Consider the following 14,828-nt stretch of genomic DNA (forward strand, 5'->3'; position numbering starts at 1 on the left):
TCCAGCTACATCGAACTACACCCAGCTACATCCAGCTACATCGAACTACATCCAGCTACATCGAACTACACCCAGCTACATCCAGCTACATCGAACTACACCCAGCTACATCCAGCTACATCGAACTACATCCAGCTACATCGAACTACACCCAGCTACATCCAGCTACATCGAACTACACCCAGCTACATCCAGCTACATCGAACTACATCCAGCTACATCGAACTACACCCAGCTACATCCAGCTACATCGAACTACACCCAGCTACATCCAGGACTCGGAGGCTGAGAAACCAGCAACCTGCTTCACCGTCATCACCATCACCCTCGTCTTCGTCTTCGTCACCTCGCTGCCGGCTGTGAATCAACTCGTGTGTCAGCCTCTTCAACTCCCTCCACCCCCACAAACCGCCGTGTAATTTGCATAATTATAGCCCCATAACTTCGTACAGTATAATTTGTCTCAATACGATGACGGCTGGTGAATTAACACTGCAGTGAGAGCAGCTTACAGTGTGTCGGTGTGTGTTGTTATACTGTGGCTTCTTCTGCTGGGGAGGAGTCGTTTTGCTGCTTCCTTTTGTTGTAAAGAGCCACTTCGCCCTCAAACCACTTCCATTTTTATCTGTAATCACAAAAACCTTCTGTCACTGTTCAACTATGAAAAAAAAAAAAAACAACTTCAGCATGGAAATATTTTACTTTCTGATCTGCAGCCGACTGCGTTTTACATTTTCCTCTTCAGTCTGCAGAGCTGATGTACCATGAATCACTGATTTCACTCATTTCCACCTGCACTGACACGCAGAAGATCTGATCCTCCAAATCACATCCAGACAACAGGCAGATCTGGCCTCGTTAATAAGACTGGAAATGAAAATGCACTTTTGAGCATGAAGTGAAGCAGGAGGACAGATGTGAATCAGATGTGAATCAAAAAGGAGAGAGAGAAGAAAAAATCTGGACTGGAAACAGACGACATGTTTACTGACGGCTGCGTACTGCATGTTAGAGAGGAAACCACACGAGCGACACTGTGTGTTTCTGCAGAGGGAAAACACAAACATCCGAAAGTCAGATACACACACAGCTAAACAGACATCGAAATGATGGAAACACACTTACTCTCAAAGTAAATGTGAGGAGATGCAACTGAAAACATTTACTCCAGTGATTTATGTTGCACTTCCATAAAGCTGGGAATGACTCCCATCACACACATTAAAGCAGGATGGCCGGAGACATCCTGACTCCTGGTCCACAGTATGAGTTAGACATGGCTTAGACGCAGAGCAGCTGGTCAGCTAGCTGTTTATGCTAAGCTATGCTAACGCCGACCTGTCTCCATCTCTGAGTTTAAGTACGACATCAATCTGATTCTCAGAAAGAAAGAAGTTTGACCTGTGTGGATTTAAAATGGAGAACTTCCACGAGCAAACAGCTGGTATTTCCAGCACATTGCTCCAAACTGTTTATCTGTGCGTGTGGTTTGAAAGGCGCTGTCTGTTAAATGAAAAGCTTTTCCTCTCTGCCTCTGACTGATGACACTGAAAATGTCAGATGTACCAGCGATTCTCGGCTCTTCGCGAACTCTCTGAAGTCTCGGCTGCTTTCACTGGATTTTCGTCTGTTTGTGGTTTGCGTCTTGCGCCTCGTTTATCACAGAAACTCAGCTTCTTCACTGAGGTTTTATTCTTTCAGCAGCGCACTGACCACAGCGGGAGAGTTTCAGTCTCCAGCATCTGAGAGCTAAATCTCTCTTTTGTCTTCCGGAGGAGACACAGCGATGTCACACAACGGGTCATGTGACGCTGCTTTAGCATCGATATCAGGGTGAGAAATTTTCCGTCTCCGCTGCGCTGTTAGCACGCCGACGGTGAGATTTATGTGATTGCTCAGGTTAAGAGAGGACGAGGTTAAAGGCTTACAGCTGAGAACGAGGCAGAAGGAAAGACAGAGTCTGACAGATGGTTAAAAGGGAAAAATCTGAGAATAAAAACAACCTGAGAGCTGGAAATTGAAAATGCAAATGTGAAACGATCCACAACAGCGAGACGACCCTCTCAGCTGTCAGGTGTCTTTGACTTCGCGACGGCTGCGTTAAATAAAACGCATCAGTTTTATAATTAAGGTTTCTGGACGTATTGTTCCTGTCGGGAAGCTGAATGACTCTCTTTGTTTGGTCTTTGTATTTCAGGCACCTCAGGAGCAGTGGGAGGTTGTGACAGATTTCGGGTTGGTAGTGAGCTCGTGGCGTCCTGACAGCGGCGTCCACGAGGCTCATAAACAGTCCCAACATGCAGAGAGGCCGTAAACAGTCTGTGAGAAACGCCTCGAGGAGGACAAAAGCCCCTCTCAGTCTCTGTTTGGCTCCGTGTGCAGACTCTCTGAAGAGCTTTCCACAGTAAAAGCAGCACTTCACCACAAAAACAAAACAGATTTACTGCAGGCAGATCACAGACTGACCAGATCTGTACACAACCAGAGGGAAAACGGAGAGGCCTAAAACGTTCAGAGCTGAAAGCCCCACGTTAAAGCCCTCAGACTGCTGTTTGACAAACCCTGTTTTTTTATGCTATTTACAGAAAGACTTTTTACAGCAATAGCTCTTCAGTGTATTTACATCCAGTCATTAACTCTCCATCTATTCATTTGCATTGTCTGTGGTGGAGTCTGCCTGAGAAGGAAGGAGAGGGAGATGATGCGTGTGCGTGTCGGACACGATGTGGAAGACAGAAGCCAGTTTCTCATAAAGCCGAGGAGTTCAGTGTGAGCGCTGTGTGAGTACGCCTCGAAACGCTGCGCCCAACACCGAACCGCCATCAGACGGCTGCGCCCAACACCGAACCGCCATCAGACGGCTGCGCCCAACACCGAACCGCCATCAGACGGCTGCGCCCAACACTGAACCGCCTGCGTGGAGCTGAGACTGAACTTTCTTTCTCATTTGTTAATCAGCTTTTTCTGTCACTTTACATGTGAACGACCGAGTGCAGCACTATGAGACTGACAATGTGCCTCAATATCCCCAATGTTAAACTATATCATACGGACGTCTGGAGGAAAAGAACCTAGGTCAGAGGTCAGAGGATCGGATTTTCTCAGTGCAGTGAATTCAGTGGAAACCAACAGCAACCTGGAAGGAAAAGACACTGGGACACTGGTGTGACCTTCAAAACAAGTGCAACGCTATGAACGGCCGTCAAAACGCAGCTTTCACCCTTCATCAGAGCCGCTCGTCTTAATCATCCGAATCCCAGACTCTGAGCCAACACGCTGACACATTTATATGTGAGGTACTTTTTCTTTGAGTCGTCCTCCCCCTCCTCGCCCTCCTCCCCCCTCCCCCCTCCTGCCCCCTCCTCCCCCCTCCTGCCTTGTTGCAGCATTGAATGGATTTGCCCGAAGAGTCGGCGATGCGAGACTAATCAGGTCCCATTCCAATTCTGGGCACAGCGGAGGACACCAGACCCCGGTCCCCGAGCTCAAACAGTAAACCAGCAGGTGATTTGCACTTGATGCATTTTAATTGGAGCACAAAGAGATCCAGAGCTGTGTGTGTGTGTTGTGGGCTGTGAAATGCCTCCCTCCCCCTCTCTCCCTCTGCAGCTCCTGACTCTGAGGTAACAGGAGCTTTCAGACGCCGCTGTGGGGTAAGAGATGCACAGGAGCTGACCCCGGCTCGAGCTCGAGGCTCTTTGTCCGTCTGCGATCAATGGGAGGGGAAGCTAACCCCGAGCGCTGCAGTGGCTAATGGCTTCACAACAAACCCTGCAGAGAATATGAGCTCCTGAGGCTCCCAGCGACAAAGGCTGAGGAGAAAGAAAGAAGGCCAGAGAGCAGCAGACACGCATACCAACAATCCACCGTGAGGATGATGTATGACGGCCGCAGAATTAAAACGCAGCAGCTCTGAATTATGAAACACCTCTGGCATGAAAATATTGGCTCAATCAATTCCTGCAGAATAAATAAATGTATGAATCGGCCTCCGTGGGTTATTCTATCACACAGAATTCATCACCATCAGCAAGAAGCTGCTCTTTATTCTCCAGCTAATAACAGGAGAGGCAGGACATGAAGACAGAGCTCAGTCTTCAGGGCAAACTGCAGGAGGCCTTCAGCTCACACACACAGTTTGTTTACAGTCACAGTACATGTTCATTAAGAAAAAGAAAAGTTTACTGTTTACGCCGAACGTCTGGACGATTCAGGCTGGAAAAATGGTGCCAACTTCAACCAGTTTGAGAAAAAATGTTCTATGCAGAAGCAAGTGGGAGTGACCTTAGCCAGAGAAGACTGTAAGGAATAAAAAATATCTTAGTCATGGATTTAAAAGGAGGCAGAATGAGTGCTTTAATTAATGGATTATAATATATAAAAAGGTATTTTAGTTGGTTCTCTAGAAGGTTTAAGGGATTTTAAGCAGGAAAAACCTCGAATAATTGAATCACCAAAGTTAAAACCACCCCTGAGTTTTACCCTTAATTAAAAATCAATGCTCTTAGAAGGTACAAAGGTTTTTAATGGGAAATTTAATGGTTTCATTAATTGATTATGATATATTAGGGAATTTCTCATTGGATTTCAGCATAGTTTCACTGGATTTATGGGAAAAAAACATGAAAATTGAGGAACTAATATCAGAGCCACCCTTGTATTTGCAGCAGGAGTTTTTTCGTGGATTTGAAAAAATGGAAAATGAATGGATTAGTTCAGGGACTCTGGTAATAATGAGGCGTTTTGGGTATTTTGTTTTCAGAGGTTTTAAAGACAAGACAAAGATGAAAACCAAGGTAAATTGACCAAATAACATTAAAGCCAAACCTGTACTGTGACCTCAGCTGATAGTTGTGTTTTTCATGGGTTCTAACAGGAAAATTAATGGATCCATTATTATTAGGGTTCTTCTGTTCTAAAGTCACCACTGAATCTGGGCCTGAATGAACAATTAATGAAAACTGACCAATGGCAGGCACAGCTGCTTTCTCATGAACTGTTAATGAAACACTAAAAAGATTAATTAATAGATTATAAAATCCTAAGGAATTTTGAGTTTAGATTTCCTTTGATTGAGTTTTTTTTAAGCCCACCCCCCTTTAATGGGAACCTTAATTAAAACTTAAATCCCTTTGAAACTAATTCAGATGTTACTTTAATGTCGTTTGACTTTTATGGGATTTTCTTTAGAAAAAAAAAACAAACTTAAAAATACACGAAACCCTCCCAAAATACCACAGAATATACAGAATAATCCATTAATTTATCCCCATTTAAGTCATGAATTAATATCAGGAATATCTGACTAAACAGATAATGAGCACCAACATGTCTGTTCTCTTAGAGAGATAACTGCGTTTTCATTTTCTGTTATCACTTATTAAGAGATAAGGTTTTCTCATACAGTTGATGTCTCAGCTTGAACACAGCTTTTCGATTTTCAGAGTCAGCCGACATTAACAGGAGGTCTTAATCATCCGCCGTAAACTGGCAGCAAAGGACAGGTCCACGTCCAGCTCGTTCTCAGACGGTCTGGAGCTTTGTCTTTAGGAAACAGAAAGCCCTTCACACAGCCTGATCAGGGAGAAGAGGCTTTACAAAAAAGGAAAAGTGCTCAGCAGCAGAGGAGGCAGCGTGGCTAACGGAGGCAGAATGTGGCTATCGGGATGTGTGCTCATGGATTTGTGAGACTGAGAGGCTGAAAAACAAAGACGACGACTTCTGCTAATGCAGACACAACATGGTGAAAATGGAGGCTGGTGAGGCGCCAGGCGTCTCCTGTTACCATGGCGTTTACCACAATGCCGAGCTTTAAATAAGAGATGTGGCATCGACGCGAGCAGAGAATATGAATGAATGAATCCTCAGAGACTGTGGTTTTCACACTGAAAGATGCTGTGATCAATATTTTTATATATATATACAGCTCTGCGGCTTTTCAGAACATCTGGATGCTGAAGAGCCAGATGTTTCCTCAGGAACTGGTAGAGACCAAAAACAGAGCTAAAAGACTGGGAATACTGGGCTTAACTTCATCAAGCAGCTGTAAAGACCTTAACCAACTGTCCGCACTAAGAGTGAGCAGGTGTGGTCGATGCCTGAGGTAGAGCTGGGGTTCAACAGCATTTTACAGAATCCAAATCCAGCATCAGATCCACTTATCAAACCCGAATCCTTTCAAATCCCTATAAAATCCCATCTTCTGAGTTGAATCTCATTATTTTTTAATGAGATGAGGGACTTTGGTTCCTTTGAACTGACTTTAGACGTTCTGCCATCAGGCAAGACGCAGCAACTGCTTTACATAAATACTGATTTTATAAGATTAAAGCATCACTTTTCATTGGCAGGATTTCTGATTGATATCTACTGTATTTCTGCTCATAACCATCACAAGTATTTATATTACACTTTACAGCAGCATTCAGGAGCTGGTTCAGGCTGTTTGAAGTCTGGATGAACCGCAGAGGGAGGTCAGTCCCGTCCACTGACACCAGCTGAACTAACTGGACTAATGAACCCAGTGGAAGCTCAATCAACACTGTTCCTCTGCCAGGTCAAATAAAGCAGAAATCACTGCTCTCGTCTTCCAAAGTTTAAAGTCGGAGAAGCTGCCATCAGAATAAATATCCGCCAGCAAAGGCAAACAGAGAGAATCCCACACACGAAGAACACCTAATGTGAATACAACAGACACAGCTGCTTTCTGCAGTAAATACATTCAGAGCTGAAAACGTCCTCCGGGGATTCGGAGGTCTGAGAGTAAACAGAGCAGCAGATCAGCCGGTCGGATGATAAAACATCATCTCCTCCTCCACATGCTCCCTCTCAGAGCGAAACCAAACACTTCCACTCCTCATGCTTCAGCAGGAAATCAGCAGCGAGATGTGACCTTTGCCCCGCGTCAGACTCGTGCTGGCAGACGCACGTTTAGCTCGGTCACATGTCAAATGGATTTAAATGAGTCAGATTTGGAATCAAACTGATTTTTAATATCTCGTTTGAAAATGTCAATAAAACAGATTCAGCTGCAAATTCAGCAAAAATCTAACAGAGAATTTGATCATATTTAGGTTAGTGTAAGGTATAAACACCAGCGTGGTGTCTGGCATCTGACTCAGACTTCTGATAAAACTATATATTAGATTTAGTCACATTTGAGTCCCTGCAGTTCAGTCCTTGTGTGCATTATGGGCTTGTCACCGCACTGTGTATCGCTCTGCCCTGTGTTGACTGGTTATTTGTCTGCCTCAGTGCCACCAAGACACATGGCCGTGCTGTCACTGCACTCCAGATATAAAGTGGCTCCGTGGAGCTTGGAAACACGCTGCCGTTCAATCCATCCTGACGGGAAAACTAAATCGCCATCCTTGTATTTAGCATTTTGATGAGCCCTGTTTCTTTAATCAGACCTGCATTTCACAGGGAGAAACGGTGTCGGGGAAAGAGCGCGGCGGCGGCGGCGCGGAGGCCGAGTCGCTCTAAATCTGACAAATGAGGCCTCCGCAATTTCACTGCCTTCATAAAGCTGCCATTCACGCCTAATCTACACAGCAATCGACGCATGCAGTATTACCTCGCATAATTGACGGCCCACACATTAAGCCAGTGTCACAGAAATCATTTTCACTTTCGCAGTGAGGGGGAGGAGGCGCCCGCCAAATCTTGATTGTTCCATTGGTTGGACGCCTAAAGACGTGCTGTGTGAATGGAGGACAGAGTCTGAGGCACAGTGTAAAAGACACTGTCAGGATGTGGACTGTCTGCGTTGTCCTTCGTTTCACCTCGTATGTGCGTGGGCTGCGAGGACCGAGGCATCAGTGCATCAGCCAACCTGCACAGATAATCAGCCCTGAGAAGACGGCGTCCATGTGGCGTCTGCAGAGGCTTTCAGATGATGCAACACACCCTCCGGGGGCCATGTTGGAGGTCTCCAGCTCTGCATGGCTGTTTTTGATGCTGCTTCACTTAATGTGATGCTAATTACAGTTATTACTTCCACATTTACATATCTGCAGCATATCTGCTCCTTGCTCATAACCCTCAGAAAACCGCTCAGCTTTCAGATGCTCCGGGTTTTTTTTTTACTAGCTGCTCCTACATCACAGTAAACGTGGCGACAGATGCCGTTCATCCACAGCACACGGCGCAAGGCGAACTTAGAGATGGTGCAAACGCTCACAGAGTCGAGGGGAAGCTGTGAACACGGGGCACGAGAATTCAGGTTTGTTCTCGACACCAGGAGCTGAAGCAACGATGCACCTGCCTGCATTAGATCAATGTTTACAGAAGAAACAACCAAAACAACAGGTCCAGGTGAGTCAGGGAATCCATCCGGGCTGCCACTAACACGCACACACACACGCACACACACACACACTCCAACCTCATCCACCTCTGCGCTGCTGTTCCATAGCTGACCTGACCTCTGACCCTTGATCTCGCGCTTGGGGAGGTGGCAGTGCGGAGAGCAGAGTTAAAAAACTCCCCCACAGGAAGTGAGGTGTCACGTTCCTTCAGCAGAGTCACCCTGAAAACGATCTGAACTAACGAGAGCGAGATCAAAGAGGCGGATCAATCAAACGCCCGCTGCTCCAAACGTCGGTCGGAAGGTGTTAAGATTTACATTTCAGGAGTGAACCTGATCCGAGGCTGCGGCTGAATGAGATCAGCCCCCGTTTGAAGTGCAAACATCAGTGTTTCGTGGCGGCTGAGAGCGGGCGGGGCGGGGCGACGGAGGGGAGCTGGAGAACAACGGGGTGCGGGCTCTGTGTGCACCTGAGGGCCTGCAGGCTACAACACACCTGCGGAGCGGCAGGATCGCCTTTCTGTGCGTCGCTGCAGCGCCCGCGCTTTGTGTTTGTGTGATCACCGCTGGCTTCAGAGATCCATGAGAAGCAGCTCTGTGGTTTTGGGTGTTCACGGGTTTCCAGCACAAATCACATCAACTTTCTCTCACAACACGACGCTTCAAAGGGATTTTTCTTCTCGTCACCACAGCAGCAGCCCTGATGAAGACCAAGTATTCCACAGTGAAAAGGCTTTTCTGTCCAGCGCTGTAGGACACAGAGCGAAGAGGCAGCCAACCACAGCTCATGATAACTACACAATTCTTCCCTTTTTCATTTTCGACAAACCACAAAATAAAAGTCATCATTTTCTGTACATGAGAATTACATGAGAACCCTCAGAAAAACAACAACAACAACAACAACAGCAACAACAGTTTGCCATCCACAGGCTGGCTCCTGACAGACAGCTGTGGTTTCACCCACAGAGCACCTTCGTTTTACAACACGTTTTATCCTCCGGGCTTAATTAAAACCTAAGAACCACGGCACATTTAGAAAGTCCACATCCAGTTGACAAACAACTTTTATTGCCTCATGAAGGACAATTAAAAGCGTCTGTCCCCCTGTAGCTCTGCAGATAATTGGTTTGCCCTAAACTCAGCCGGCAAAACCGATCGGAGGATAATTCCATCTCAGCTGGAGAGAAAGTGAAACCACCGTCAGTGTGAAACCCACCACGAGTCGATCCAGTCTGGCCTTCAAAAATATAATCCGTCATGCACACTCCGTCCTGGCGTTTCATGCTTAGGATGCTCTGACTCAAAATGAGCAGCCGGTCAGTGTTTCTCAGAGCAATTTGACCTCATGGTGTTTTATTAACCTTGAACATTAAATTCGAGTCGTAGAACCAAAGGAGGTTTGTTTAAACTAATACCAACGAGGCAACGACTGCAAAATTCATCCGTCTCTCTTCTGAACAGTGACTTGGTGCTGAAATGAACCTTCCTCTGTCTGTAGCCCTGCAGCAGCTCTGTGAGGCTGTGCTTTCACACAGCAACGCTTTGAGCTAAATGCTAACGCGCTCATATGCTGATGTTTAGCAAGCACAATTTTGGTGTTTGATCCCAAACCAAAGTACAGGACAAATTTAAATGCAGATCACCAAAGTTATTACAGTTCATCCTGAGGGGAACATGAATGTCTGAACTAAATTTAAAGGAAATCCAACCGGTCTGTGGGATTCATCGTCTGGGAACCATGAAGGTCTGTATAACATGTGAAGCCGACATGTTGACTCAGATGACTGGAAACACGTTCACGTGGTCGTGTCCATTAACCTGCGGCTCCAGCAGCTTCCGAGGCCCAGCACTGATTAGACTACAGCTAACGATCCACGCGTGTGCACTGGCAGCCGTCTAAAACAAACTAAACCTGCTAACGTGCTCCATATTTCCCTCCAGACTTCATTACGTAACTCAGACGTCTGTTTTTTAAAACCTTGAAGTTATGAATCTAACTCGACAGGCGTCTCCAGACCTTCTGAAAAGTGTCTGTTTTCCAGATCAATGCTGCCATGTCTCACAGGACTGGAAACCTGCATTCTGATTGCAGGCTCCTGTCAGTCATGTAAGTGATGGAGAGTCTGAGCAGGTGATGATAACAAACAGAGAGTAGAGTTCTGACATCTCCGAGCCTCCGGGGACGAGACGAAACGTCCTCGACTGAGACGCAGGAGTGAAGAGCCGCCACAGGGGGAGGTTACGTCTTTCACTTCTTCCAACTGCAGGAAAAACAAACCCGGCTAAAGAAACACCTCTGTTTCTGTTTCTCTTTACAAAGCCACAGAGCAGATTCTGTGCCAGGAAATACAGCGACAGACGGAGCCCGAACGATCTGAGAGCAGAAATCCCCCTCATCACAGAAAACTTTCCTCATAATTCCCTAAAAATTTACATTTCCAAGAAAGGTCTGAGCAGTTTGGCGTTAATTATAAAGGAAATGGAGAAAGTGTTTGTTGTTGCAGATATTAAAAAGTAAACCGACAGGTCTGGTCTGTGGATACAAGGCAGAAATACGAAAACTACACGATGAGAGCCATAAACAAACAATTCGTTTCCTCTCTTCTTTTTAAAACAGGTGGAAAAGCATTAGAACTAAGCCGTGCTCTTTGCTAGCAGTTATCCCGGATGCTGTTTGTCTGCTGAACTCCTTCACACAGGCGTCCGTATGAGCGAGTCATCTTCATGCTGGAAATTCATTCTCCAGTTGCTTCTAATGGTTTCAAAGAAAATCAAACCCATCAAACACCGTGAAGAATCAATACCAGGAACAAAAAGAAACCAAATAAAGAGATAAATATATTTATAACTGACACTGTATGATAATCAGCCCTGGGAGGCTGAAAATAAGCTGTACTCAAATTTTTAGAGCAACTTGTCTGTTTTCTGAAACTGCGTCAGTAAGTAAGCAAAAGTTTTTCAAAAGAAGCAAAAAGATTTTTTTTTTTTTTTTATTTTGTTTCTGCTGCAGTTTGAGTAAACAGATTTTTTCCATGAGCAGACAGAAAGCAGACGGAGCATGTTGTCGTTTATCATCTGTTTCTGCTCCATCATGAGGAATAAAACGCATCCAAACACAAACAGCTTCGCCCAAATTCAGCTGATCTGAAGCAGCAGTGATTTGTCTGTTAGTCCATTAGACACTTGACAGAAATTGGGAAACAAACTGATTATAGAAACAACAGAATCCGCTCATTCATGTACCTGCAGCCCGACGGCCGCTGTCGAGATCCCACCTCTGAATCCCAGACAAGCTGAACAACAGTTTTCATGCCAAAGGGCTCTACGCCCCGCAGCGACGCCGTTACCCAGAACCCCCCTCCACATCTCAGCTCTCTACCTGCTCCTCACTATTCTCCACCATCCCTCCAGCACCACGGGAGGATTACTGAGGAGCTGATGTTGTTCTCATCATCAGCTGCTCTGGATGAGAGCTCCCGCTAAATGAGTGTAACTTGTAAACAGCGTCGACAGAACATCAATATTCATCTGCAGCTCAGTCAATGTCAGAGCTCCTGCTGAAATTTTAATCACACTTGTTGAGGAGTATTTGTTATGTACGTGAGTTTCCCTCCACCGGACGTCATGATGAGGACGTCATGATGAGGACATCATGAGCGTCCTCTGTCCGCCGAGGCTGAAAGATGTCCAGATTCTGAATCATCCCAGGAGGCGAGCGATTAAAAGCCTCTCAGAGGACAAAACAATGCAGTGGGATTTCATTTCACCTGGCGAGTGCGAGCGAGCTCCGCCCCCCGACTGCTCTGGAATATAATCTGACTCAGCTCAGGTGAAGCTCGAGTGAAGCTGCTCGACTGAGTGAAGACACTTCAGACTGGAACAAATAAAAGCTGCTCCTGAGTAGCTGCTTCCTGTTCTGTGAAAACAGCCGACTGTTTTTAATTAGAAACTCTCTCTGCTGTCATTTCATCTTGTGCTTCAAGAACTGGTTTAAACTCGCACTGGAAAAGTTTTGTTTATATCTGCACACACTGCACCTGCCCGGGTTCATTCATTCATTACAGAAACTGAAGGTGTGTAACTGCAGAGCGGAGCATCACTGTGAAGCTGTGGCTGTTTTAAAGTGTCATCCAGTCTCTTCTTCTTATTCTGTCCAATAAACAACTTTATTATCAGTCATGTGACCAGTCTGTGAGCTCTGATTGGCTGAAAGTGGACAACCACAGAGATTTCTATGTCCACTAACCTCAGAGGGATTTTACCCGGTTGAATAAAGGTTAAATTAAAAATCTGAATCAGAGTAAACTGAACGTCCCCGGCCACTTCAACATTAATCCAGTTCAACACAGGCTGCTGCTGTCCACCAGAGCAGGCTCCACCTTCAGCAGAGGAAAAGCTTCACACCGTGACACAGTTAATAAACTTCACTAGAATCACAAACGTTGTTTACTGTCCGAGGTGGGATCATCTGACTTGTGGAACATATGTGCCTCCAGAAAAACATACATCCCAAATCAAAAGCTCTGTACACCACAAAATGACATGCTATAAACATGTGGAGGACAGAGCTGTGGCGGGAACCAGCTGACAGGAAGACAAACATGGAGAACAGCTGAGTCTGATTCATACTCTGGTCTCATTCGTTCTCACGGTGCTTCGCAGACGACTGACACGAGAGTCGGACAGATCGTCAATAACCGACTGTTTCCACCTGAAGACGCCTCCTGTCCAAACGCTGCGCAGCAGGACAGTTCACCGATAACTGTTTGTCCACGTTGGGCCGCCGGTGCGATCGTGAAGCAGCTGTCAACATGCTAACGTTTTCAACTCGGACAGAGAGACCTGCTCTGAGGACCACGCCGTCCTGGTCTCGCACTAAAACCTGACTGAGGATGTCTGGGCTGCAGAAACATCTCCAACACTCCCTCGATTCATTTTGGCAAAATAAAAGATGACAAACCGTCTGCTTGGAAACTGAACCCACAAACCTTCAGAACGAGAGTGAAGATTTACTGTGTGCGAATCTGAAAACCTCCAGCTTCTCTGTTCCACATTTCTTTTTGTCAACAAATCCCATGAGCAGTAAGTCAAAGCAGCGATCATCCTACCTGCGCTGCAACCGACAGTCACATTCATCTGCAGATTATTGTTCTGATTAATCATTTTGTTTTAAAAGATGCTGTTATCATTTCCCACAGCCCGAGGTGCCATCTTCAAATGTGTCGTCATGTCTGAGCAACAGTACAGAATCCAAAAGTATACAGTGTGCCATCCTGATTGTTTGACTGATTAATCAACTAATCACTGAAGCTCTGTGTCCCACTAACAAGCACTGTGTGCATCATACATCTTATTCCTTACACCATGAACACACACTGTAGTTTACTGTGACTGAGTCCCACACAGTCCTGCTGCCCCAGATACTCACTACCGCACCAAATGTGGATCAATCCGCCGCTGAAAAATAGTCCCTGACAAAGTTTCCTCCTGTTTGATAAAAACTACACTGAGCAGCTGTAAAAATGTCTGAGCCTCTTCTAAAAACGAAACTATATATTTGTGAGGTGTTTTTAAAGATTTGCATCTTCAGCGACAATGGGCTCAGAGCTGAGAGCCACAGACAGAGGACGGAAGACAGACAGTGGTGAGAGACAGACTGGACATTTGGGATTTGTGTGTGTGCTGCTCCTCATGTTCTTTGCCCAGATTTGTGTGTTTTGGCTAAAGGAAAAAAAAAGATGGCAGTAAGAGGTGAACCTAAACTCCAGGCTTCATAGCTGACTTCAGAAATGCCGTAACCATACTCTCCACACACTGTGTTTTACAGTGCAGTCATAATAGCAGTGAATAATGGTTTGCTATAAATGCTTGATGTTTCTCCAGGGCTGTATTTTCCCTTCAGACTCTGAACACAGCAGCCGGCTGCTTCCAACAAAGTGCCACAAGCCATTTGGTCCCGTTTTCTCCTGCGACTGTAAAAGCCCTCCTTTCTTCGGTTTTCTGACGAGCCGCGGCTCTGAAAGCAGCGCAGCCAATTATCTGGTACGAGGACTCAGCACAGAGCAACACGGCTATTGTTGTGCAGTGAGTGGCCGCTGCGTGCTCAACATGAAGGTGTGTGGTTTGGGCCTCGGTGCGGGAGCAGGGATCAGGACGGCAGCGCGCTCATCTGAGGTGGAAACGCTCCGTTTGTCAGAGCAAACACCGCGAGCAGCAGCACAAAAGTCAATTCACTGCTTCATTAATAAAACATGGCTGAGGCAGGTTACTCCACACACTCCAGAGTGACAGCTAACACTCATTTACACGGCTGCTGTTTTTTCCTGGTAAATATTTAATGAGAGCTCTAAAGACAACAGCCCAGCTCTATAATGAATTTATGAATATTATATATTAATGCAGCAGAATACAAACATGATTGCAAACAGCACAGACTATTATCCCTGTCAGGATATACTGACAGGTGTGGCTGTTAGCATAGCAACACTGTTCTAGCTCTCATGTATTAATCTAAGCT

The 14,828-nt window shown here is 45.8% G+C and overlaps 1 protein-coding gene across 2 annotated transcripts in view; it reads right to left on the reverse strand.

Annotated features, from left to right (window-relative positions):
• The window catches only part of tmeff1a (transmembrane protein with EGF-like and two follistatin-like domains 1a), a 53,672-nt gene that overhangs the window by 37,054 nt on the left and 1,790 nt on the right, over positions 1-14,828 (reverse strand). The window lies entirely within an intron of this gene.

The sequence above is a fragment of the Toxotes jaculatrix genome, chromosome 14 (genome assembly GCF_017976425.1).
Source record: "Toxotes jaculatrix isolate fToxJac2 chromosome 14, fToxJac2.pri, whole genome shotgun sequence".
NCBI lineage: Eukaryota > Metazoa > Chordata > Actinopteri > Toxotidae > Toxotes > Toxotes jaculatrix.